The sequence below is a fragment of the Macrobrachium nipponense genome, chromosome 41 (assembly GCF_015104395.2).
Source record: "Macrobrachium nipponense isolate FS-2020 chromosome 41, ASM1510439v2, whole genome shotgun sequence".
In the NCBI taxonomy this organism is placed as follows: Eukaryota; Metazoa; Arthropoda; class Malacostraca; order Decapoda; family Palaemonidae; genus Macrobrachium; species Macrobrachium nipponense.
In genome coordinates, this window is record NC_061102.1 from 21,033,239 (window position 1) to 21,057,974 (window position 24,736).

The 24,736-nt window shown below is 41.8% G+C and overlaps 1 pseudogene; it reads left to right on the plus strand.

The window, feature by feature from the left end:
• LOC135212792 (membrane-associated protein Hem-like) overlaps positions 1–24,736 on the plus strand; it is a 67,699-nt pseudogene that overhangs the window by 40,253 nt on the left and 2,710 nt on the right.

The following is a 24,736-nucleotide window of genomic DNA, read 5'->3' on the forward strand; positions in this document are numbered from 1 at the left end:
GGAGCCTTTTCCGGATTATTCGCCTGCTCGTAAGAAGAGAACCATGAGAACTCCTGACTCTTCCCCGGAAGACTTATCACACAAGACAAAGGAAGTCTTGGTAGGACTCCAACAGCAGTTGTCTGCCTAGTAGGAGTTCTTGCTGAAGGCTCTTCTAGGAAGAAAGACATTTCTCTTCCCATCAAGAGTTCCGTTAGGAGAGAGTCAGAGAGGAAGCGTCCTGGCGTTAGCAGACGCTCCTCGCCTGAAAGGTTTTCGTCCCCAGCGAGACCCTCTTCAGTCGTACATGACAAAAATCGGAAACGCCCTATGAGCAAGAGTTCTCCCAGGAGTTTGACTAGAGAAGAGTTTGCCTCCCATGGCAAGTATCAGGAGCCTGATTCGCGAATTTCTCGTGAGAGAATTCGTTCGAATAAGAGCTCCGGGAGAGAAGAGAGTCCCTCTCGATTTAGAGCTCCTCTGGAAGAAAGAGCGCTCGTTCGTCCTCGAGACATTTTCCGAAGGACGCAAGAGTTTCGCCTAATAGGCCTCGAAGATGGACAAGTTTTCTTCTCCTCCTAGGAGGAGTAGGAGAGATTCTAGCTCCTCTCCGGAAAGACGCAAAGGAAAAAGGAGTTATTCGCCTGCTAGACGCAGTCAACGGGACGCAAACGTCTCCCCTCATGAACGACGGGAACAAAAGGTTCTCCTTTCTCCTCGCAGGCGCATTTCGCCTTCTAGGCGTCCTCATCAGGACGCAAATGCCTCTCCTTCTTGGACCAGGCAGCCTCACCAGGACGCAAACGCCTCGCCTTCTTGGCCTAGGCGCTCTCACCAGGACGCAAACGCGTCTCCTTCTTGGCGCCAGGAAACAGGGATGTTCTTTACTTTCGCCTAGCAGGCGTCTTCGCCATCACAGGCGCCCCCTGATTCAGGACGCAAGCGCCTCTCCTAGCAGACGCAAGGAGCACATCAGAAGTCCGAGTATTGAGAAACTCCAGGACTCGCACAGGAAGGATGATAGGAGTAAGGAAGAAAGGAAAAGACTTCCTTCAAAGGATCGGTATCCTGTTGAGGAAAAGCCCTCTTCTCCCACATCACTTTTGGAAGAAGTATCGGATGAAGAGATAACCAAAGATGCAGGAGTTTCAGACTATAAGAGACTTGCTTCTCTATTGCTGCAGGTGTTTGGTTTAGACTCACTACGCCAGTCGGATCCCCCTTCGCCAGGATCGTTATTATCCAGTACGAAAATGTCGAAGGCTTCCTCATTCGTTAAGATGACCCCTACTCTTTCTATGAGAAAGTCTCTGAAGAGTCTAGAGAACTGGCTCAGGGCTAAGAAAGAAGCGGGTAAGACAGTTTTTCTTGTCCACCCTCTAAGTTGACAGGGAAAGGAAACCCGGGATGTGGTATGATACCAAGGAGCCAATGGGCCTGGGTCTACCTTCGTCCTCTGATGCGGATTTTTCCGCTCTTGTAGATGCGTCTAGAAGACGCTCTCTACACTCGCAAAAGCCTCTTGGGGAATGTGTGAGGTGGATCATCTCATCAAGGGCCTCTTCAAGACTCTCGAAGTCTTTAACTTCATGGACTGGGCCTTGGGAGCCTTAGCCAAGAAGTCGCAAGAACCAGACTTCGTTTCCATGGAAGAGTTGGGCAGCGTTTTAACCTGCCTAGACAAGGCGGTTATGGATGGCTCAAATGAAGTGGCATCCCTGTTTGGATCCTGTATTTTGAAGAAGAGGGCAGTGTTTAGCTCTTTCTTAACAAAATCTGTTTCTCCTCTGCAGAGATCCTCCCTTTTATACGCGCCCCTCTCTAGTCACCTGTTTCCCCAGAAATAGTGAGGGACATTGCTAAGACGCTTTCAGAAAAAGCCACACAGACCTGCTGGCTCAGTCAGCGAAGAGGCTAAAGCTGCTGTGCCTCTGGCGAAAAAGGAGAAAGTTCCCTTCCAGCAGCCCTTTCGAGGTAGGTCTGCATCAAGAACTTCTCTTAGAAGTAGACGACCGGAGAAGAGAGGAAGGTCTTCTCGAAGGCCGTTCGTCAAAACCCAGTGAGACGGGGTCCTCCAGATAAAAGTGGGTGCCAGGCTTCTAGATTTTTACGAAACTTGGGCACAGAAAGGTGCCGATGCCTGGTCCCTATCCATCCTAAAGAAAGGATATTTAATCCCCTTCAGGGAAAAACCTCCTTAACGACAACTCCAAGGGAGTTAACAGCAAATTACAAGGAATCAGTCAAGAAACAAGCCCTTCTAACATCTCGTGGAGCAGATGCTTTTCAAGGAAGCCATAGAGGAAGTAAGAGATCTCTCTTCCCAGGGGTTTTACATCGCCTGTTCTTAGTTCCGAAGAGCTCAGGAGGTTGGAGGCCAGTTCTGGACGTGAGCGCCCTGAACGAATTCGTAGCAAAAAGGAAGTTTACAATGGAGACGACAGCCTCGGTGTTAGCAGCCCTGCGTCCAGGGGACTGGATGGTATCCCTGGACCTGCAGGATGCTTATTTCCACGTACCAATACACCCGTCGTCCAGGAAATACCTAAGATTTATGGCTCAAGGAAGAGTTTTTCAATTTCGGGCCCTTTGCTTCGGACTATCAACAGCCCCCCAAGTGTTCACGGGACTAATGAAAATGTGGCTCACTGGCTTCACCTCGAAGGGATTCGGATATCCTTGTATTTAGACGACTGGCTGATACGAGCACAGTCGCGAGTCAGATGTCTGGAGGACTTAAAACTGACACTGGAGTTAACACAGTCCTTAGGACTGTTGGTAAACCTCGAGAAATCCCAGATGATTCCCCAGCAGAACATTGTTTATCTGGGGATTCGGATGGATTCTCGGGGTTTTCAGGTTTTTCCATCACAGGAAAGACAGAACCGCTGCTTGGAAAAAGTAGCAACCTTCCTAGAGAAAGAACAATGTTCCGCGATGGGAATGGATGAGTCTTCTGTGGACCCTTTCCTCGTTGGAACAGTTCATTTCTCTAGGAAGGCTTCACCTGAGGCCGTTACAGTTCTATCTAAGAGAACGTTGGGATCAGAAATCTCAAGATCTGTCCGATTCCTTCCAGATCACGAAGGAGATAAAGGAGGACCTGCTCTGGTGGATGAATCCGTGCAGGATCAGCGAAGGAGTATCCCTTCACGTTCCGAACCCTCGGCTAGTGTTGTACTCCGACGCCTCAGATGCGGGGTGGGGAGCCACTCTAGGGACGAGAGAAGTGTCAGGCACCTGGAGGGAGAACAGAAACGGTGTTCTGGCACATCAATATGAAAGAGTTAGCAGCGATTCACCTGTCCCTCATACACTTCGAGGCTCAGATCACAGGTTCGGTACTGCAAGATCAATTCGGACAACACAACAGCCCTAGCTTATATCAAGAAGCAAGGAGGGACACACTCGTTCTCCCTTTACAGGAAAGCAGGGAAACTACTGCTTTGGGCAGAAGAGAGAAGAATCACTCTCCGGACAAGATTCATCCAAGGAGACAAAAATGTACGAGCCGACCTTCTGAGCAGGAGAGACCAAGTACTTCCTACAGAATGGACGTTGCATCAGGAAGTATTGCAACAGACTTTGGAACCTCTGGGGGAGATCAAATATAGATCTTTTTGCCACCCATTGGAACAACAGGCTGGAAAGTTACTGCTCCCCGATCGCCGACCCAAGGGCGATGGCAGTGGACTCCCTTCTCCTCGATTGGGGCAGGAATAGACGGGTATGCTTTTCCTCCGTTCAAATTATTATCGGAAGTGGTAAGGAAGTTTGCAGCAGCAGAGGGAGCCAAACTGACCCTCATAGCCCCCGTTCTGGCCTTCACAAAAACTGGTACACAGAGGTACTGGGATGGATGGTAGACTTTCCGAGATCTCTCCCAAACAGGAGCGATCTTCTCAGACAACCCCACTTCGACAGGTATCACAAAAACCTACCCGCTCTCGCTCTGACTGCCTTCAGACTATCGAAGGATTGTCAGAACGAGAGGCTTTTTGTTTTCTCGGAGAAGCTGCGAAAGCTATCGCAAGAGCGAGAAGACCATCTACTATTCGAGTATACCAGTCGAAGTGGGATGTGTTTCGCAGATGGTGTAGAACTCAGAAGATATCCTCGTCCAGTACCTCTGTGACAGATATAGCCGATTTCCTCCTGTATGAAGGAGAAATGTAATTTAGTAGTCTCTACAATTAAGGGCTATAAGAGTATGCTATCTTCAGTCTTCAGGCATAGAGGCCTTAACATTGGGGAAGACAAAGATTTGCATGACCTGATAAGATCCTTCGAGACGTCAAAGAACAGAGGGGATTAGAGCACCTAATTGGAACTTAGATGTGGTTCTCAAGTACTTAATGACATCAAAATTCGAACCTCCCTGTAAGGCTTTTTTACGTTCAGAGACCTGACAAGGAAGTCCTTATTCTTGGTCGCGCTGGCTTCAGCGAAAAGAGTAAGTGAGCTACAAGCCTTAGAACATAATGTTGGCTTTAGGAACGACTCGGCGTTCTGTTCCTTCAAACCAATGTTTTTAGCGAAGAATGAGAATCCTTCGAAACCTTGGCCTCGAACATTCGAAGTAAAAGGACTTTCTTCGCTTGTAGGAACAGAGCTAGAAAGGGCTCTGTGCCCAGTGAGAAGCCTTAAGTTCTACATAGAAAGGAAGAACGAACTACAGGGGAGTAAGGAAAAGTTTATGGTGCTCAGTGAGAGATCCCAGAAGGCAGATCTCTAAAAATGCTCAGGCGTTCTTTCATCAGAGACGTAATCAAAGAAGCCCATTTACAGTGTAAAGAAGAACAACTGGACCTCCTTAGAGTTAAAGCTCACGAGGTAAGAGCAGTCGCTACCTCTTTGGCATTTCCACAAAAACTTGTCTATACAGACTCTAGTGGAGTCGACCTTTTGGAGATGCAATTCGGTCTTTGCAGCTCATTACTTGAGAGACATTCAAGTAACGTATGACAAGTGCTTCACTCTAGGAGCGTACGTATCCGCGGATTCGTTGCTGGGACAGGGAGCTGAACCCAATCCTTTTTAGTTTATAAGTTAGGTTTTTAATGGTGTTTGGTTGCATTTTTTGGTCGATTGAAAGAGGGTGCAGGAGTTGACCCTTTCAAATCGTAGTGCTAACATGTTAGTGTGGTCAGGTGATCGGGATTGGTCGTTAGGCTCCTTGTGTTGTATTAAATACCTAAAGCTCTATCATGTAAGAGGGTTAGCCCCCGCTTGGTATGATACAGGTCAAGGTTCTGCCAGTGTAAGTGGGTCAGCCCCCATTGGTACGATCCAAGAAAAGGCTCTACCATGTAAGCGGGTAAGCCCCCATTGGTATGATCCGAAAAGGTATCAGACGCAGGTCTCATCCTCTCTGTAAATCTGATGGCAAGCAGACTCATAGACAGTATCAATGAAGTCTTCTTCCATATCAGGTAGGAACCAAGGTTTTTTGTTTTTTGGTAATATACCTACAACGTATGTTGTTTCCCTGTTTTTATTTTAAAAAAATTATTAGTATGTAACTGTCTCTTGCCCTCCACCAAGGGTGTCAATCAGCTAAGATATATCTGCCGGGGGAAGTTGCATGTACAAAAATGATATTGTTAGTATACAATAAAGTTTTGTACATACTTACCGGCAGATATATACGATTAATGGCCTGCCCAGCCTCCCCTCAGGAGACAGGTGGAAGAGAAAAATTCTGGTTAGAAAACGGGAATGGTTCCTATTCCCGCCACCCAGCGGCGGGAGTGGGTGGTCACCTGACCTACCTGTCGCGTGTGCCGCGAGTTTTGAATTCTGTCGGGACGTCAGAGACTATAGCTAAGTATATATCTGCCGGGTAAGTATGTACAAAACTTTATTGTATACTAACAATATCATTTTGTTAAATTTTAGTTTTTGTACATGAAACTTCCCTGCCAGATATATACTTAGCTATAGTCTCCGACGTTCCGACAGAATTTCAAATCTCGCGGCACACGCGACAGGTAGGTCAGGTGGTCTACCTTACCCGCCGCTGGGTGGCGGGCGTTATGAACCAATCTATCTCTCCAGCCAGAGTTTTTTCTGTCGCTGAAGCGATAACAACTGTTGTCGTTTCTTCCGATATCTTCTCATTTCTCGCTTGCTGGAGATTGATTTGAAACATTTTGGTGACGTATTCGCTCTATGTTGGCTTGGCATACGCTGATTGTGGACCGTTATTGACTTTGCGCTGGATTTTCCTGTAGAATGTCTGATTTTGATTCTGTTTCCAAAACTCCGGTTTTGTTTAGAGTATGTGTGACCGATGGATGTAAGGTGAGGTTACCGAAAGCTGCGGTGGACCCTCACACTTTCTGTGTTAAATGTAGGGGGAATGAATGTTCGTTTAGTAACCCCGTGTCAAGAGTGTGAGGTTTGAACGAAGATGAATGATAAGGCTCTTTCTTCTTATATTAGGAAACTTGAAAGGGATAGGGATACGTAAAGCTTCTTCAAGGAGCTCGAGCAGGTCGAGAATGAGTGAGAATGAAACTAACATTAATGTAGTTTTAGAACCTTCCTCCCAGGTCTCAGCTCCTGCTCCCCGCACCGAAGCCGTAGATTCGTCTTCGGAGGCGGCGGCCTCAAAAGCTTCCTTGTGTTTCTAAGGAAGACAAGAATCTTCGTACTGAGCAAGGTAAGAGTGTCAGTGATGATAAGTGCAGTGTACCCAGTGATGTGGAGGGTGCGTCTGACCGGTTCTCCTTAGTGCCTCCAGGCCTAGACCTCTTCCAGACTCCCAGTTCCAGTGGAGGAGGAAAGTCGAAAGCCGCAGGAGGGCTAGGGAGAGCCCCCACCGGTCAGGCGTCCCCTCGGCAGATCCTGAAGTTCGCTCCCAGGCTGCCTTGGATCGTAAGAAGAAGAATATTCTTCGCCAGTGTTTTTTCGTCATCCTCTTCTCCTTCGCCGAAGCGTGGGTGGAGCTCTAAGGAGGCGTCACGCCCGTTGAAGAGGGCTGCGGAGGCTCCCTTCAGTACGTTAGCGTCCAGCCCAGAAGACTTTTCTGATTGTAGCTTCCTTGCAAGCAAAGAAGTCCTAGGAGATCCGGTGATCGCCCTCCTTCTTCCCGCGCCTCGCGTGAGCTTGCTTCGGAAGAAGATCCTGGGGACTCTCCTTCTCGAGTACTAGCGGGCCTACAAGCTCAGATCACAGCCTTGGCGGACTCCTTGGCATCGAGATCGCGTAGAAGGAAGGATTTGTCTCTCCCGATCAAGAGATCGAAGCGCGTTTCGTCGGAAGAGCGCTCTCCTTGTAATCGGCGTTCTCCTTCTTTTGAGGATTCTTCTACTCATCGTAACATTTCCACGAGAGGAACACATCCCGCTCGGAGGTGTCGAGACGCCATTCGACGGATAGGCGCTCCTTGGACTATGAAGATATTTCCTCAAATCGGATTCCTGCCTCGGGTAGACGCTCAGCCCCTTCTGTTTCTCCTTCTTCTAGAGTTCGTGCAAGAAGAGAGAGTCGCTCAGGTCATAGAAGACTTGGTTCGTCGTCGCCGTCTCTTCTTTCTTCTCCTCGTCTTCTCAGAGAACCTAGGGAATACCCTTCTGAAAGTAGGCGCACTTCTCCTTCCGACTACTATAGTAGTCGGGTGTCGGATAACGTGACTGGTAGGCGCTCATCGCATGGAGTTCGCTCCTCACCTGTAAGACATCAAGAGTCTAGTAGGAGCCTGCTCCTGGTAAGCGTCATTCTTTTAGTAGCTGTTCGCCTGGAGAAAGACACATTGATCCTCGGTTGCTTCGTTCTCCTAGTAGGCGCTCTTCGTTCTCGAGACTCCCTACTCCTCATCGGTCTCCTCTTGCTAGAAGTCAAGAACGCCTCAAGCGCCCTGCTTCTGTTAGGCGCTCGGAGCCTTACAGACGTTCTCCCCTCGGTAAGGACCAAGATCTCGCCGAACGCCCTGTTCCGTTTAAGCGCTCGGAGCGTAGCAGCCGCTCTCCGCTTGCGTAGGCATCAGAGCCTCTCGAGCGCCCTGCTCCTGAAAGGCGCACTATTTTTAGCAACGTTTCGCCGCTTGGTAGGCCAGGATTCCACTAAGCGCCCTGTAACAGATAGGCGCTCGGCGCCTAGTAGCCGCTCTCCTCACGATCGGCGCCAGGATCTTAGCAGGCGCTCTCCCTCTCGTAGTTTCCCTAGGGATAGACGTGGTCTTTCTAGAGAAAGGAGTCCTTCCTCTTTTGATGTTAAGAGTTTGTCTGCACTTAGGAAGGAATGCGAGTTTAGACAAGAATTTTCGGATAACGCGTCCGTCTTTTGACAACTGGTCGTTCTCCTGTACGCCGCTCTACTTTGGAATCTTCTCCTCATTCAAGACGTTTGTCTCCTTCATCGCACTGTACCCCAGCTAGGAATCATCTAAGGATTCTCATAAGGATCCTCATCCTCGTTCTCCTCATCCTCGTTCTCCTCTTCAAGAAGACCAGGAAGCCTCTGAGGAAGAAACTAATACATCGGCAGCAGTTTCTTCGTACAAGAAGCTCACAGAGCTTCTCCTTCAGGAGTTCGGAGAGTCTTTGAGCCCTACTGCTCCTCCTTCTCCACACTCGTTGTTCTCCACAGCGAAAGCAACGAAAGGATCTTCGTGTGTGAGAATGAAGCCGACTCTTTTCTATGAAGAAAGCGCTCAAGAGTTTCGGTTCATGGATGCGCACTAAAGAGGAAGCGGGTAAAACAATGTTTGCCTTCCCTCCGTCGAAGCTTTCAGGAAGGACAGGATTTTGGTATGAGACGGAGAACCCTTGGGACTGGGCCTTCCGTCGTCAGCTGACGCAGATTTTTCGGCACTAGTAGACGCCACTAGAAGATCATCTATGAATTCGGCCAGAACAACGTGGGCAATGAATGAAATGGATCACATTCTAAAAGGCATGTTTAGAGTCTTGGAAGTTTTCAACTTTCTCGATTGGTCCCTCGGAGTCCTAGCCAAGAAAACTCAAGGACCGGACACGTTTTCTCCGGAGGATTTGAATTGTGTCTTATCCTGTATGGATCAAATCGGTGAGAGATGGGCCAGCGAAATAGCTTCACTGTTTGGAGCAGGGGTCTTGAAGAAAAGATCAGTATTTTGCTCATTTTTAACAAAGTCAGGTCTCACATGCTCAGAGATAGTCTTTGCTTTTTGACCCCTCTCTCTACCACAGCTGTTTCCTAAACACCTGGTTCAAGACATTTCGAAGGCTCTCTCTGCCAAAGCTACGCAGGACCTTCTAGCACAGTCTGCAAGGAAACGCGCCCTACCTTCCAGACTAAGACAAAGAAAGCTAAGCGACCTCTCAGGAACCCTTTCGAGGGGCATCTACCTCTGATCCTTTCTTCGTTCAGGGTCGGAAAAACCAACAGAAGAGGGAGGACTTTTACGAAAAGTCAATCAAACCTCCCCAAGTAAGACTCAAGTCCTTCAGACAACTGTAGGCGCCAGGCTTTTACAGTTTGCAGAAGTCTGGGCCCAGAAAGACGCAGATGCCTGGACCCTGTCAATTTTGAGGAAGGGCTATCTAATCCCGTCTCTTCGAGGCCTCCCTTGACGAATACCCCAGAGGGAGTTGACGGCCAGATACAGGGACCCCATCATGAATCAAGCCCTCCGACTAGCGGTAGATCAGATGCTGGAAAAGGAGGCGATCGAACTAGTGGCAGATCATCTTTCGGCAGGCTTTTACAACCGCCTGTTCCTAGTTCCGAAATCCTCAGGGGGATGGAGACCGGTGTTGGATGTAAGCGCCCGTGAACTTCTTGCGTCGAAAAGAAGAAGTTCACGATGGAGACACTGCCTCGGTGTTAGCAGCACTCCGTCCAGGGGACTGGATGGTGTCCTTGGACTTACAGGACGCTTACTTCCACGTACCAATCCACCTTCCTCGAGGAAGTTTCTAAGATTCATGATGGGGGGAAGAATCTTCCAATTCAGGGCCCTGTGTTTTGGCCTCTCCACGGCCCCCCAAGTCTTTACGGCATCATGAGGAATGTGGCACAATGGCTTCACCTGGAAGGGGTGAGGATTTCGCTCTATCTCGACGATTGGCTTATAAGGGCCAATTCCAGAGATCGTTGTCTGAAGGACTTGAAGAAAACCCTGGATTTGACTTATTCCTTAGGACTTCTGGTCAATCTGCAGAAGTCAAGTCTGATTCCCGCTCAAGAGTGCGTTTATCTGGGGATCCGGATGAACTCTCTGAGTTTTCGGGCTTTTCCGTACAGGAGAGGATAGCCCGGGGACTCGAAAAAGTAACAACCTTCTTAGGGAAAGAAGTATGCACAGTGAGGGAGTGGATGAGTCCCTGCTGGGGACGCTCTCCTCACTGGAGCAATTTGTTTCCCTAGGAAGGTTGCACCTGAGACCGCTCCAATTCTTTCTTCATCGGAATTGGAGTCGTCCTTCTCAGGATTTGAAGTTCTCCTGTCAATTACTCGTCAAATCAAGAAGGAGTTAGCATGGTGGGCGGATCCCGACAAGTTCTCGCAGGGACTGCCTCTTCAATCCCAGAAAACCCAGCCTGGTGTTGTTCTCCGATGCGTCGGAAACAGGTTGGGGGCCAAACTCTGGGAACCAAGGAGGTGTCAGGAACCTGGATGGACCAGTCTCCTGGCACATCAACAGGAAGGAACTAATAGCCGTGTGGCTTGCTCTGAAGGAGTTCGAGTCAGAGTGACAGGAGCAGTTGTGCAAATAACTCGGACAACACCACGGCTTCTGGCATACATCAGGAAACAGGGGGGGACGCATTCCTTCTCTCTGTACGAAACAGCAAGAGATCTTCTTCTGTGGACAGAAGAAAGGGGATAAAACTTCTCACCAGATTCGTACAGGGAGAAAGGAATGTAAGGGCAGATCTCCTCAGGCAGGAAAGATCAGGTCCTTCCACAGAGTGGACTCTGCACCAAGATGTTTGCCAGAGCCTTTGGAAGTTGTGGGGCAGGCCTCTCTTAGACCTGTTTGCAACTTCAAAAAACAAAAGACTGGATCTGTATTGCTCTCCCATCTCGGATCCAGGAGCAATAGGGATAGACGCTCTCCTACTCGATTGGAAAGGACTCGATGTATACGCGTTTCCCCCCTTCAAGATTCTGGGGTTGACGTTAAAAAAGTTCGCAGAGTCAGATTCCGCGAGGATGACTTTGATAGCCCCTGGCACTTTGGCCAGCACACGATTGGTTCACAGTGCTGGAATGGCTAGTGGATTTTCCAAGATCGCTTCCTCTAAGGAGCGATCTACTCAGACAGCCCCACTTCGACAGGTACCACAAAACCTCCCCGCTCTCAGTCTGACTGGCTTCAGACTGTCCAGAAAACTGGTCAGAGCGAAAGGCTTTTCGTCAGCAGCTGCTAAGGCAATCGCTAGAGCGAGGAGGTCTTCCACATTACGAGTGTACCAATCGAAGTGGGATGTCTTCAGAAGATGGTGCAAGAGGAATAACGTTTCCTCTTCCAGTACCTCTGTGAATCAAATTGCAGACTTCTTTTTATTCTTAAGACAAGAATGTGGCTTAGTCGTTTCGACGATTAAAGGCTATCGTAGTATGTTGGCGAATGTCTTCAGGCACAGGGGCCTCAACTTATCGGAAGATAAGGACCTACAGGACCTTATTAGGTCGTTTAATACAAACGAAAATGCAGTATCCTAAGACACCTAGCTGGAATTTGGATGTAGTCCTTCAATTCCTTGGGTCCTCTAGGTTTGAACCCCTAATTCAGCCTCATTCAGAGACCTTACCAGGAAGACTGTTTTTGATGGCTCTAGCTTCAGCCAGAAGAGTGAGTGAGCTTCAGGCGATGATGGTAATGTGGGTTTTAAGGAGGACTCTCTCATTTGGGGGGGCTCTTTCCTTCCTGGTTTTCTTGCAAAGAATGAGAACCCATCAAGTCCATGGCCCAAGAACTTCGAGATTCGTGGGTTATCTTCTTTGGTAGGAGAAGAACCCGAGAGAACTCTTTGCCCAGTGAGAATGGTGAAAATACTACCTTAGAAGAAAAAGAGCAACTGAAAGCCAACCGAGAGGTCCTGTGGTGTTCAGTAAAAGAGCCTACTCGTCCATTGTCGAAGAACGCATGTCCTTCTTCTTGAGAAGCCTCATCAAAGAAGCACACGGATCCTGCAGAGAAGAACATCTTAGGCTTCTTAAAGAAAGCACACGAAGTGAGAGCCATAGCAACTTCTCTTGCTTTCAACAAGAATATGTCCGTGCGAAATCTGATGGAGACAACATTCTGGAGATGTCAGTCAGTGTTCGCGAACCACTACTTACGTGATGTGAGAATCACTTACGAAAAATGCTTCGCCTTGGGCCGTACGTATCTGCGGATTCAGTGCTGGGGCAGGGAGCTGGAACTCATCCTGTTAGTAGTATAAATTTTTCCCCCTTGTATTTGTTGTTGTTGGTTGCCTTAAAGAGGATGCATGAAGGCATCTCTTTAGGTCGTAATACTAATCTTTAGTAGTTTGGTTAGGTGGTCTGATGAGTGTGGCTCCTTGCAGTAGTAGTGGTTAGGACTGTTAAGATAGGGACGAACTCCCTTTAACAGGATCCGACTTGGATTCTACCACACAAAGGGATCACATATCCCAGTGGTAGATCCGAGAGTCTTTCAGCATCAGGTCACGTCCTAGCTGTAGCTCTCCAGGCAACGCAGACTCAGAGATAATATCAATGAAGTCTTCTGCCTGAACAGGTAAGAACCAAGGTTATTTATATCCTACAACATCAGTTGTTTCTTATCTCCTCCTTATTACTTTAGCTGTCTCTTACCCTCCACCAAGGGTGCCAATCAGCTAAGTATATATCTGGCAGGGAAGTTCATGTACAAAAATGATATTGTTAAACTACAATAAAGTTTTGTACATACTTACCTGGCAGATATATACGTCTAATGGCCCACCCAGCCTCCCCTCAGGAGACAGTGAAGAGAAAAAATCTGGCTGGAGAGATAGATTGGTTCATACGCCCGCCACCCAGCGGCGGGTAAGGTAGACCACCTGACCTACCTGTCGCGTGTGCCGCGAGATTTGAAATTCTGTCGGAACGTCGGAGACTATAGCTAAGTATATATCTGCCAGGTAAGTATGTACAAAACTTTATTGTAGTTTAACAATATCATTTTTATGTTTGTGTTTGGATGTTCTATTTTACTCCATATTATTAGTTGAGGGTAAAATTATAAATAGTTAGAATATGGATCAAGCTACAGGCTAGGACTTGGTATGTAGCGAGTGAAAGTATGATTTAGGTTTTGGGTTCAGTTCTAATACTAGTTGCAACTAGCAGTTTGAGTGCATTTTAATATACATTTTTGAGGCTTCAGCTTCTCTTGAAGTTGTTTTATTGTCATGATTGTACAAATTCTTATTGGTTCTTTTGCATGTTCAATATTTGCTATGTTTGTTTATTTAAAACACTCTTTCTATTACAGAAACTTGTTATTTTAAATAAAGAGGTGTTACTGTCTATGAGAACAAACTTTGATAAGCCAGACCAGATGAAAGAACTATTCAAAAAACTTCAGCGTAAGTACATTTTTTTTTATTACCTAGCCAACAATTTATTTATGTACAGTCAATGATGAAGATTCAGTGTTTTAAAAGTCAGTAAAAGTAATTACTATTATGATTTGGGGTTAATATATATTATTTTTCCACCAACTTTAAGTGCATGTCAGAACCATAACAACCTTAATGTCAGCAATCAGTTCTGCTGGACAATTCCAATAAAAGCTAATAATAAGAAAAAATATACAGTACAATATTTTGCATACTAAATACACAACATATTCCCAAATTTTGTTGAGTAAGAGTGGAAAAAACCCGTTAAGTGTAAAGCATATTGATGAAATACTTTGCATTCACATTGTACGATGCCATGCCTAGTTACAGAGAAAACGTCACAGTTTTTTGCTCAAGATCTGTTGATCTTTCTTATATATCTTCCTGAATCACGCCTCTAGGCAGTATAGAAACTGCAGTGATTTTTCACTTGTTTGTGAATACCATAATTTTAGTTGCCAGATAGTATTGAAAGATGATGCTGTGAGAGATAAGTGTTAAGATTGGCATTCATAAACTTTTTCAGAACACTTGGTAAAATATGAAATAGACAAAGGATACAGGATTTTGTTTGTAGAGAACTGGGAGTTGTTACTACCATGGATTGCCAGAGCAGTACATTATGCATTAATTTGTGGAAAATTGCCCATTATTAGTAAATGCACGAAAGAAATCCAGTCATTTTAATGATCAAAAATAAATTTTAAATGAGCTACATTAAAAGGAGTGACAAGTTCCGAGTTACCTGGGTTATACAGATTAGAAACAGTTCAAACCTAAGTACTAATCAGTTCTTTAAGATGGCTATAAGGTTAAGTCTTTAAACTGAACTGCTCCACTTAGAGTCAACTGATAGACCTATAGGAGTTGCAGTCCAGAGCATTTCATTACCGCAGTAGGAAACCTATTTAATTAACATAGATATGGAAAAGATTTGTATTTGCATAATAAAATATATCTTATATTGTTTAGGAAAATAACTTTATTTTAGAAACCATTTTAAAATTCCTTTACTTTAAATAATTTATTATTGTTATTTGAAAGAATATCAGGTATTTTCTTGGTAACTTTCCTTGAAAAGGTCACTACTAACAGTGTGCTGTGTGTAGCGTATTGTTAGCATTATTGAAGGCTCCTTGTATAGCATCCCTTGGTTCCCAGGTATGTTTTTTCTTTGGTCTTATTGTTACTCTAAAATCTGAATCTTAAAAACAAAATTTATCATCTTCAGGGGAAAAAGGCGTTTCCTTTTGCTTCTTCAGTTTTTTTTATACTTGTGGAAAGGTATAGACTATGTAAATGTTTGTTTTGCAAAATTGATTAAAAATCTGTTTTTTAATTTGAAGGAAAATATGAAGGATTCCTAGCAAGTCAGGCTCAAGGCGTGGAATTACATGTACTTTTAGATGGACTTTGTTTCCAGGTTTGCTATTCATACAGTGTTTATAAATATTTTACAGAGGTGGATAGCGTTTTATCCCGAATGCAGATCATAGGTGTATACTCTGCTTCCGTCAGTTAGCACAAGAGGCTCTCACAGATGTCCTAGAAAACCGCATTCCTTTCCTAATGTCATCCATAGCAGACTTCAGGCACCATGTTCCAAATGGTGACACAATGGTTTGTATAATATTTTTCTGTAAGTTAATCAGTATAGTTGCCTTTCCACTCTTGATTTTTTTTATGAAACATGAGGACATCATTAGAAAGTAGTTTGGTGTTAATGACATGTTTTTTATTACACAAAAAATATATCTTAATATGTTATAATGAAATTTTAAATTGTCCACATAACTGACTGCTGAGGGATGATGCACAGTTTGTGTATAGCATTCTCAGAAAAGATTGTCATTGAAGTTTCAGAAGAGTTGTACGTTAAATTATGTGTAATTATTATAAAGTAAATTTAAATGCTATACATATTTTAGATCTATAATTATATTGTTCATACGCAAACAAACCTTCGGTCTTAACAATGGGATAATTTCTAGCGCCTATCTTAAAAGGACTCTGCACTTTAGACCAGGCTGCTGCCGACTTTTTGTTAGCACAGGACGTACTAAGAAAGAGGTGTCTAAGAACACTTATCTCTTTTTGGATACGGGAAGCCATCAGACAGGCATACTTGGTTGTTGATGATTCTGCCACCACATCGCGCAGGCTAGAGTGCATGACATTAGGGGTATTGGTCCCTCTCTGGCTTTCAAAAAGAACTTGGCTGTACATAGAGTGCTGAGCGCTGGTACTTGGTTACGCCAGTCCACGTTCACCTCCTTCTATCTTAAGGATGTTGCCCACAGAACTACGGACATGTTTTCCCTGGGTCCTGTGGTGGCTGCCCAACAGGTTGTGTAACTCATAGTTGTCCTTAATAAAGCACTTTTGTATCTTACCTAAGATGATTGTGTGGATGAGAGAATGAGTGTTGGCTGGTCTCCTTTCTCTTGTACCTTTCCTTCATCCTTCAGGCGGTTAAGTAATAGCCTTCAGGCGGTTGAGGAATTCAGACACGTTATTCGCTGGACTGATCTGATACAGGTGAGTAAGGTAATCATACTGATAGTGTGGTAGCTTAATATACAAATGTCAAACCCTCTATTCGGTAGCATATGCTTCACTCCTTGGCAAGGAGCAGTTGGGAGTGGTAACAAACCCTGGTGTATTGGTTTGCTATTGGACACTCAAAGTCTATTTGGTTCCCTGTACAATGTTCTCCATATATCATTGTATGTCACTCGTGTCTGAATGGTTACGTATCAATTTATGTAGCTTCTCAACGGGCTTCAGTCCTCTCCAGAAGTCATTCTTCTCGGAGCTGGACTGGTGGGTAGGCCCCCAGCCAGTTTAGGATATCTTGTACCTCTCTCCAAGTATGAGTCTATCCTATTGTTAAGACTGAAGGTTTGTTCGCGTATGAACAAATGACAAATTTTCTAAGACAGTTTGTATTTTTCATAGCTACAAACCTGAGGTCTTAACATTATACTGCCCACCTCTAGCTGCCCCTCTGTTTGTTAAGACATCCTGAGTGGGAAAGACTGACGCGGTGGTATAGGTGCGTGGTCTTTGACCACTCTTCACCCGATATACGCACATGTTGCCAGATCTCACAAGATTCCTTGCTTTCATCTGCGTTTTAACCGGATCCAGCTAGGCGCTAGAAATTATCCTATTGTTAAGACCTCAGGTTTGTAGCTATGAAAAATACAAATTGTCTTTGAAAATTTGTAATTTAAGCAAAATTTTGCAGTGTTAATTGTTGCCTTTTATTTCTGAGCAGAGAAATTTACTAAACTATTGATTATGCTTTTCCTTTGTGTGCCATTGTTCATACTACTATTACTAAGGTGTTGAAAAAACGTGCATCATAATCCCCCCAGGAAAATTCTAATTTTTTTACCTTTTCTCCGTTAAGGTAATTTTTCATTGATGATTGTTAATATTAATGCCATGTATGTGTTATTTCTTTTCATGTAAGCTATTCACTCATATGTTGGATGTAGTATGTGTTATATGATTTCAGAAATTATTTTCACAAACATTCCAAAGTTTTCAGTTATGTGGACAGTGTTATATGTGAAAAATTTACTTGTTCAGAAGTGATAACTCCTGTTACATGTCATTTCTATAGGTGAATAAAATGCATGGTCATTCACGAGTTATTAGTTGTAAGGGAGTATTCGGGAGTATTCAGAAAGCTTTCATAGGAAATAAACACAAGTACGTGCAAGAATAGTATGTTCAAATAAGAAACACAGATTCTTTGGTGTGAAAGATTTCATTACTAAATGATATGTCTGTCAGTGAAATTAGTTCTCTATTTCTGTTGTTTTTGCTCTACTATTAGCTACTCACTTGTGAACATGTTTATAGTGTGCGTTGAAAAAATACAGTATTTCTGATGAAGTGAAGCGAGAGGGTTAATTGTCACCACAGGTAATAAAAAGAATTTATAGTGCATGGAAATTTTTAGATAACTTGTACTTCAGGCAGTTAGAGGGAAAATAATTACTATATAGAAATTTTGACAGTGTGTAAATATTCCCAAATGAGTACTCTATATAAATAATTTTTACATAGTGACAAAATTTAATTAATAAATCTTGAACAGTTTATTTACAGATTCTCAGATTATCGCCCGATCTTGATTCCAGTACAGGTATTTCAAACCCATAAAATGAATCAGATAAATAATAGGCTGTTCTTAAGTCAACAAGAAGGTATTTGTATGAACCTTTGTTGGCACTATAAATGCTGAACTACGTATTGCCTTTAAAATAACTGTCTCAATGTTTGCTCAATGCATTTGTTTAAAAATTAAACCATATTAGCAAGAACTTGATGTAAACATTTCCAATTTTAAAAACCAAACGACTAAAGTAACTTTAACAAAGAGCCTATTGCTGTCAAATTGAATGCATTGAAAGGATAAACCTAGTTATGGATGTAGGCTGAGATGTAATCTATCATCTTATTAAAATATAGTACAGTGCTCTTACTCAGAAAATGGTTGCATTTGCATCACATTGATAAATTCTTGAAAGCTACTCATTTACAAGAGGGCAACAAGGTGTGATTTATTAGAATATATTATTTTTTTTATACCAGGGGAATGTTTTTTATTGGTCACACTATGTATTCTTGGTATCTGTTATCATCAGGAAGCTTTTTTGATCCACACAACGGGAATATGATAAACTCTAGCACATTATTGGTTCACAATCTTTTTGATTATTGTACATCGTGAGTAGTTAAAGTAGCAGCTATTTTACACAACTGATGGATATATTGATAGTTACCTCAGGGTGGCAATTTTAATTGAAACACTGTAGCATAAAGTGTTATACATTTGAGATAGTATGTAACATCTACGACTTTTTTGACATTGAGTGAAAAACAATTCAGTGTAATGTAGGGCACATATCATTTTAGATTAATTATTCCTTAACTCTACACACTAATGCTAATATAATCTTGCATTTTCAAATACAGCACTTGATTTATTTTGCCTTTGCAAGGACTTTTTTGGAATTCCTTTGTAAGTGTAAGAATAGTTATCGTTATCCATTACATTTTGTGCTGTTCCACAAAATACTGTTTGTATATAGCAGTGAATTCCCCCCACCAAAGCACATTTTAGACACCCTCTTAGCCATAACACTGTTTAATCCAGGGTTACTTCAATATTACTTTTCTTATGGTTATTTTTAGTCTTCATCTTTCCCAGGATACTATGCTTTTAAACCATAACACTGCCATCTCAAAACAAACATTAATAATGTATTTATAGTTCATGCTTAAGTATTAACATGCTTTTTACTCATAAGGCCTATTTAGCTTCTTTTCTTGATAGGTATGACCCAGGTGTTTGTTGTATTCTCTGCTAATTCTCATACAAATTAATTTTTAAAGTGTTGTGAATTTAGAAATAATTTGTTTTAAATTGATTTCCTTTATCTTTTGGTTTGAATTAGATTTACCTTGTTGCCAACAATTCCCAAATGTTTTCATGCAAAAGTCTCTCAAACACCTGGGACACATTCAAGCTGTGGAGCATTTTGTAAAAAGTTTCATAAGCTTTTTCAGGCCCTGAAAAGTTGATGACCATAGTAAAAATTTTGAAGGTGCTTCTCATTACTGTAGGTGTATAACATTATGGAATCAGATATATCTTGTGTGGGATTTAGAAGCCATTTAAGGAAGTGAGGTGTTCTAATGAGGAAAATATTCCAGATCTCTAGTGCACAATATAATATTATAGAAAAGAGCAGTGATTGAAATTATACCATTTTAAGAATACACTGGAAAGCATTGGTGGACTAAATACTAATATGCTGTCCTTCCCATGATGATTGCGGTTGTTGCTCATGAGCAGATTGAGAACATTAAGCTACAGGTTAGCCGAGAGTGAGTTTCTTTTTTTAGCATGCTCTGGAGGAGGTGGAAGTAAGAGTTGGTGGTGGTGAGATTAGGGGTTGTTATCCAATTCTATGACTGAATGCTGTCATATGATCTGTAGGTCATGAAAAGGATTCTCAAATAAGTGCCTCTTCATGGTAGAATGTTGAGAATATGTCACGGAGAATTTCATTTGCCTGTTATCAATTGGATTGTTTCAAGTGCAGCTTATCCTTGTCCTTTTTTTGACTTGCTTGAAGATCAGTTGATTGGTGATGGTGTTATAATAAGATTAATAACCTTACAATGGATATGAAGTGACAAATGCTTATGTTTGGTTAGCTTCTAGAAGTAAAGCCTTACTGTTTTGTCACTGCATTCTGATCATTCAGCCATTTCATGAATCTTTGCAGCCATGTAATTTAACTCAAAGAAATTGGACTTAAGGTTTTCTTGCTATGCACGTCTTCAGTCTTTTTATTTCCTAATACGTATAGTACTTATAACTTTTTATCCCCATTCATGTATTTAATCTTTTTTTTTTCTTGTTTTGATATTTGTTATGTTTATAATGAAATAATCTCTTTTATACCTTCAGTCTTTATGGTATGTATTCTCTTTGAAAAGGGTCAGACCAAGCTGTGTGATGAGAATTTGAAGTTTCCTTTATAGTATTGCTCAAATTAGAGCATTTCTTTTAGATTTTATATTTGTATTTTGTTGAAAAATATCTAGTTAAATATTTCATGTCACTTGGCCTTTCTCTTGATTTTGGGGTTTTGCATATTAGTTTTCACATGCCTTGTCTTCCTTCTTGCTAATGGTCAGTTGATATTTGATAAGGTCTGTAGCCAGCTATTGATTTCTTTTTGAGGCTAAAGCTTAAGTGCTACAACCAGTTTGTGTTTGCATTTACCTGTTTTATTGGATTAATCTTTTTTTTTTGGTTGGTTTTGGATATTTGTGTATAGGTTGTATTTTATTAACCTTGTAGATGATTTTGAATTGAACTGTACTGACATTACTTTTTATATCAACCTAATTTAGTTGAACTCTAGTTTTACTGTTAGTGAAGTGAAGTGTTTAGTTGTAGATTTATTTCCATTTGCTGTTTATTGAAGAGATAGGATTGTCTTAATTATGACTGGAAGGTTTTGCAGTGTATTCAGGTGGAATTTTAACCCTATTCATGACATTATATCCAAGTCATAACATTATCTTTCCTTATACTTGCCTGTATGGTACAACTTGAAATACTTAATTTAGTTGGAATATTGTGGTGGTAGTTGAGAAATCAATCACCAGTAGACAAGTTGATATTGAGTCTTCCTGTATGATGTGTATTCCCCTTTATGTGTGAGCTCCCTCACTCATTATGTAACAAATGCCATTGCTGTGTAGCACTATAAGTACAGTAGTATTGGTTAAAGGTCTGATATCTCTGGATAGAGTTGATTAAGGTATTATTTGCCTCAACACAAACCCACCACTTATATAGAAGATCCAGAACCATTGCCAAAGTTTCATGGAAAATGTTGAAAGATCCATGTATGATGCCTATAAAGGTCAGGATTCTCTCAAGGCTTGTGTGAGATATGCAAAGATTGGTCTGCATCCCAGTTAGCATTCTGTTACAGGAAATGCTACCAAAACTCAAGGGCATCTAATGATAGTGCATGCTTGTTTGATTTTTCTGAGGCCTGGGACCACTTCACATTCCTCTAGGCGAGGCAAGCTTGAAAGTGATTTGTATATGACTGTGTTTACAGACAAAACTGTTGATAGCCCTTCCTTATGGTTGGGCTTATGTGTCTGAGCCTGAGGACCTCAGCCTCTATCTAGCCATGATGACCACATATCAGCATCCAGCCAAGAGGACCACATTTTTGGGAACAGATCTAAACACTAAAACTGCTCAAGATCATCAAAGGTTTTCTCCTCTGGAAAACTGTATCTAGACTTGAGCTGCTCTTGCTTAGATGTGGCAATTGAATAATAGATCATCTTATTTTATTTTTTCTACCTAAAAGAAACTAGTTACCCGTTATTTATTCTGGATCAGTTCCCCTTACATGAACAGTAAATGTTGAATTATTGTTCAGATCTACCATACCCAGAAGTATTGAAAATGAACACCAAGTATTGGGACAACTCTTATGTAGTGGAGAAAGTTTATTACAATTCTTGTGTTCTGGTTACCCTAGTTGCCCCCTTTTGGTTCTACAAGGCTGGTGTGTAGACCCTTTGGCCCTTTTGATAGACGTTTTTAGGTCCCTTCCACAGTGGGAGAAACTCTTACACCAGCTCTTCTGTAGAGAGTTCCACATGAAAACATGACACTTTAAGCCTTCCCACTTGGGTTTTATCGAGTCAGGCTTTAATAAGAACTGTTAGAAGCTGAAATTATCATTGTTATCCAAGAATGAGATCCACCTTTAATTTGTGCTAAACAAAAGGAAATCTCCTTTTTTTGTATAGTGGAAGCAGCTTTGATGCTGACAAATCCTCCATTCCCTATGTAGCAGAGTTGAATTTCTATATTTTTCTCCCATAGTATAAGTGCCTAAATTTATGGTCTAGATTGGTACTTCCCCTGAATAAGCAGGATATGTCAGCATATTCTTTGTGAAATTTGTCCATGTTCCTTAAAAGTTTGATGGTTCCTCTCCAAGAGCAACCGGATCAACATTAATTATAAAACACGTGCCTGCTAGCTTTTGCCTCTGCTCATCAGGTTGGCAAATTTCATGCTATTTCAGCTAAATTCTAAGAATTACCCATAAGGTAATCACTGTACATCATCTGATTTGCAGGAAGAACTTTGATCAAGTATCTTTGGAAGAATAAAGTGAATGCGAACACTATTCTTTTGGGTAAGGCAAGTAATTTTGATAGATCATGAGAAAGTCTATGATGAACAAAATCCCAAATGAAAATTAAAGATCTCAAAATACTGGCTCTGTCAAACCTCGTTACTGTGCAAGATATATCTTGATGTCCTTACAATTTTTGAATGCCAGTCAAGTTCACATAAATTTCTGTATGTTTTCCATAGGGACCAGTAGTAGCATCAGGTTAGGATTTGTTTAGTCCTAGGGTAAAGGGACAGGAGATACTCATCTTTATTGCCATAACTCACCTTCTTTGTCCTTCTTCCTCATTACTGGAGAATCAGTGGATACCACATTTCTTTTATAATTGATGAAATGTCCAGATTACAAACAATTTTAATTGAATTGTTGCTGTGCATTTCGTGACTGCTGGTTAGTCTTCAGTGCTTTCAGGCATTACATGATCTTTTACTTCTATTATTTGTACCAAGAGTCTTCTTCCCAACCTAGACAAAACAATAAACAATTCAGTATTAGACCTATGAAACCAGGGTTCATGCAACAATGACTGTGGCCTAGAAGGATCTAAATTGAGTGTCTGCAAGTTTTTGCAAACTTGCAGAAAGCTTTACAAAGCAATCGTTGCATATTGGAAAAGAAAAAATGATCCTTCTTAAATGGTGTTATTTGTACCAAGAAGAACATTCTTCCTATTTACCTGAGTAGTTGTCTTCTTAGTCATTTTACTTCATCCAGACAGCAATGACATTTCTGACATAGTGAGTACAGGGCTTCCCAGCAATTGATATTCACCCGAGAGGAAAATTCAAGAATTATTTCAGCTATTGATGATTCTTTCTGGCTACACCATATAGATTTTTGTGCACAAAACATAAAAAAAAAAAAAAAAATTTAATATGTACTATATTATTCAGATTTGAATACATCCAAGTGTAGTATCCGCTTTATTGTTGCAGGAGAAATTTATGTAATATATTTTTAAAGAATTTGTTTTAAGCTGTTTGTATGCTTGAGTCAGAAATGGGTGTCAAAAAGACATTTGTATACTCAAAACTGGTACTTTTTTAAAATTTGGGATGTCCACGTGTAAAAAAGTGCTACATGAGAAACCATATCATAGTGTAAAATTACACTAGGCCATTATTAACAAAAAGTAAGATTTTAGGCCTTTATTCATTTAATTATACCCAGATCCTTCCAGGTGTACTTCTGTGTAAGCTAATCACATTTTTCAGCATATATTCTTTAAGTAAGTAGACGACATTACGCATCAATCATCACCATTAAATCCATTGGGTACCACATGTCTTTCAGTTTATATTTGTTTTGTTACAACCCCATCAGCCCTTATACTCATTTATGCCCTCGTTCATAGTCTTGATTATCCCCAGGCTCACTGTCTTTTGTCTGACAAGCAGAAGTATGGTAAATCTAAAGACAATGCTGCTTGAACCACAAACTATGCATTAGTTACCCCCCTCCCCTCTCATATTCATGATTTGTAAAGCTCTTATAATCACTGTCAAGGATTCCCAATTTCATTTCCTCCAGTAGATTTGGGCAATTCCAGTATTTTTCTGATCAAGACCCACTGTAGCAAGAACTTTTTGCAGTCACGATTGTGTGACTGATCATTGGTTTTTTTTAATAGATAGATAAAAAGGAAACTCATTTGATGAAAAAAAAAAAAAAAACAAGGTAAATTTGTACTTTACTTTATGTTCTAAGTAAGAAAATAATTGAAGGCCATCACACAAATATGTAGTAGTATTATATAGCCTATCCACAATAAATGCCAAACATGTTTACTAACTCTTTTAGGGAGTGTGCTCCCCAAAATTATAGTAAAGGCAGTGAAAAAATGAAAAAAACCCCCCCCCCCTGGGGTTTTTATGGGTATTTTGTAGAATTGTATTCCACATATAGTAAACAAGACAAGATAAAAACTCATGGTTATTGTTTTTGGAACATCTCACCCCCCAAATTCTGTATGCACAAGCAAGGATGGTTAGATAAAGTTTCCTATATTTAAAATAGAACTTTTGAAAGTGTTCAAGGGAGTTGTTTTCCCAAATGTTATTATATCAGTTTCATTTCTGCGTAAAAGAGCACTAAAGGCGAGTAAACTGTGAAATAGAGGGATGTAGTAGTAGCCATTCAAAAATTATATTACTAAAAAGTAATACCCTGCACAGCAGATGAAGTTTCCACTACCAAATATATGAAGATGGTAAAAAGCCAAAATTTTGTGTTATATCCCATGTAGAAATGAGAAGGTAAGGAAGGAGCCAATAACCAGCCAAAGATTCAGTTAGGGTGACAAGATCAGAGTACGGTATTCTATAGTGATACATATACAAATTCTCTGTGAAAACTACTATAACAAGTTGTGGCAGAAATAGGGGGGTTACCGGGTATACGAAATAATGATCTTGATAG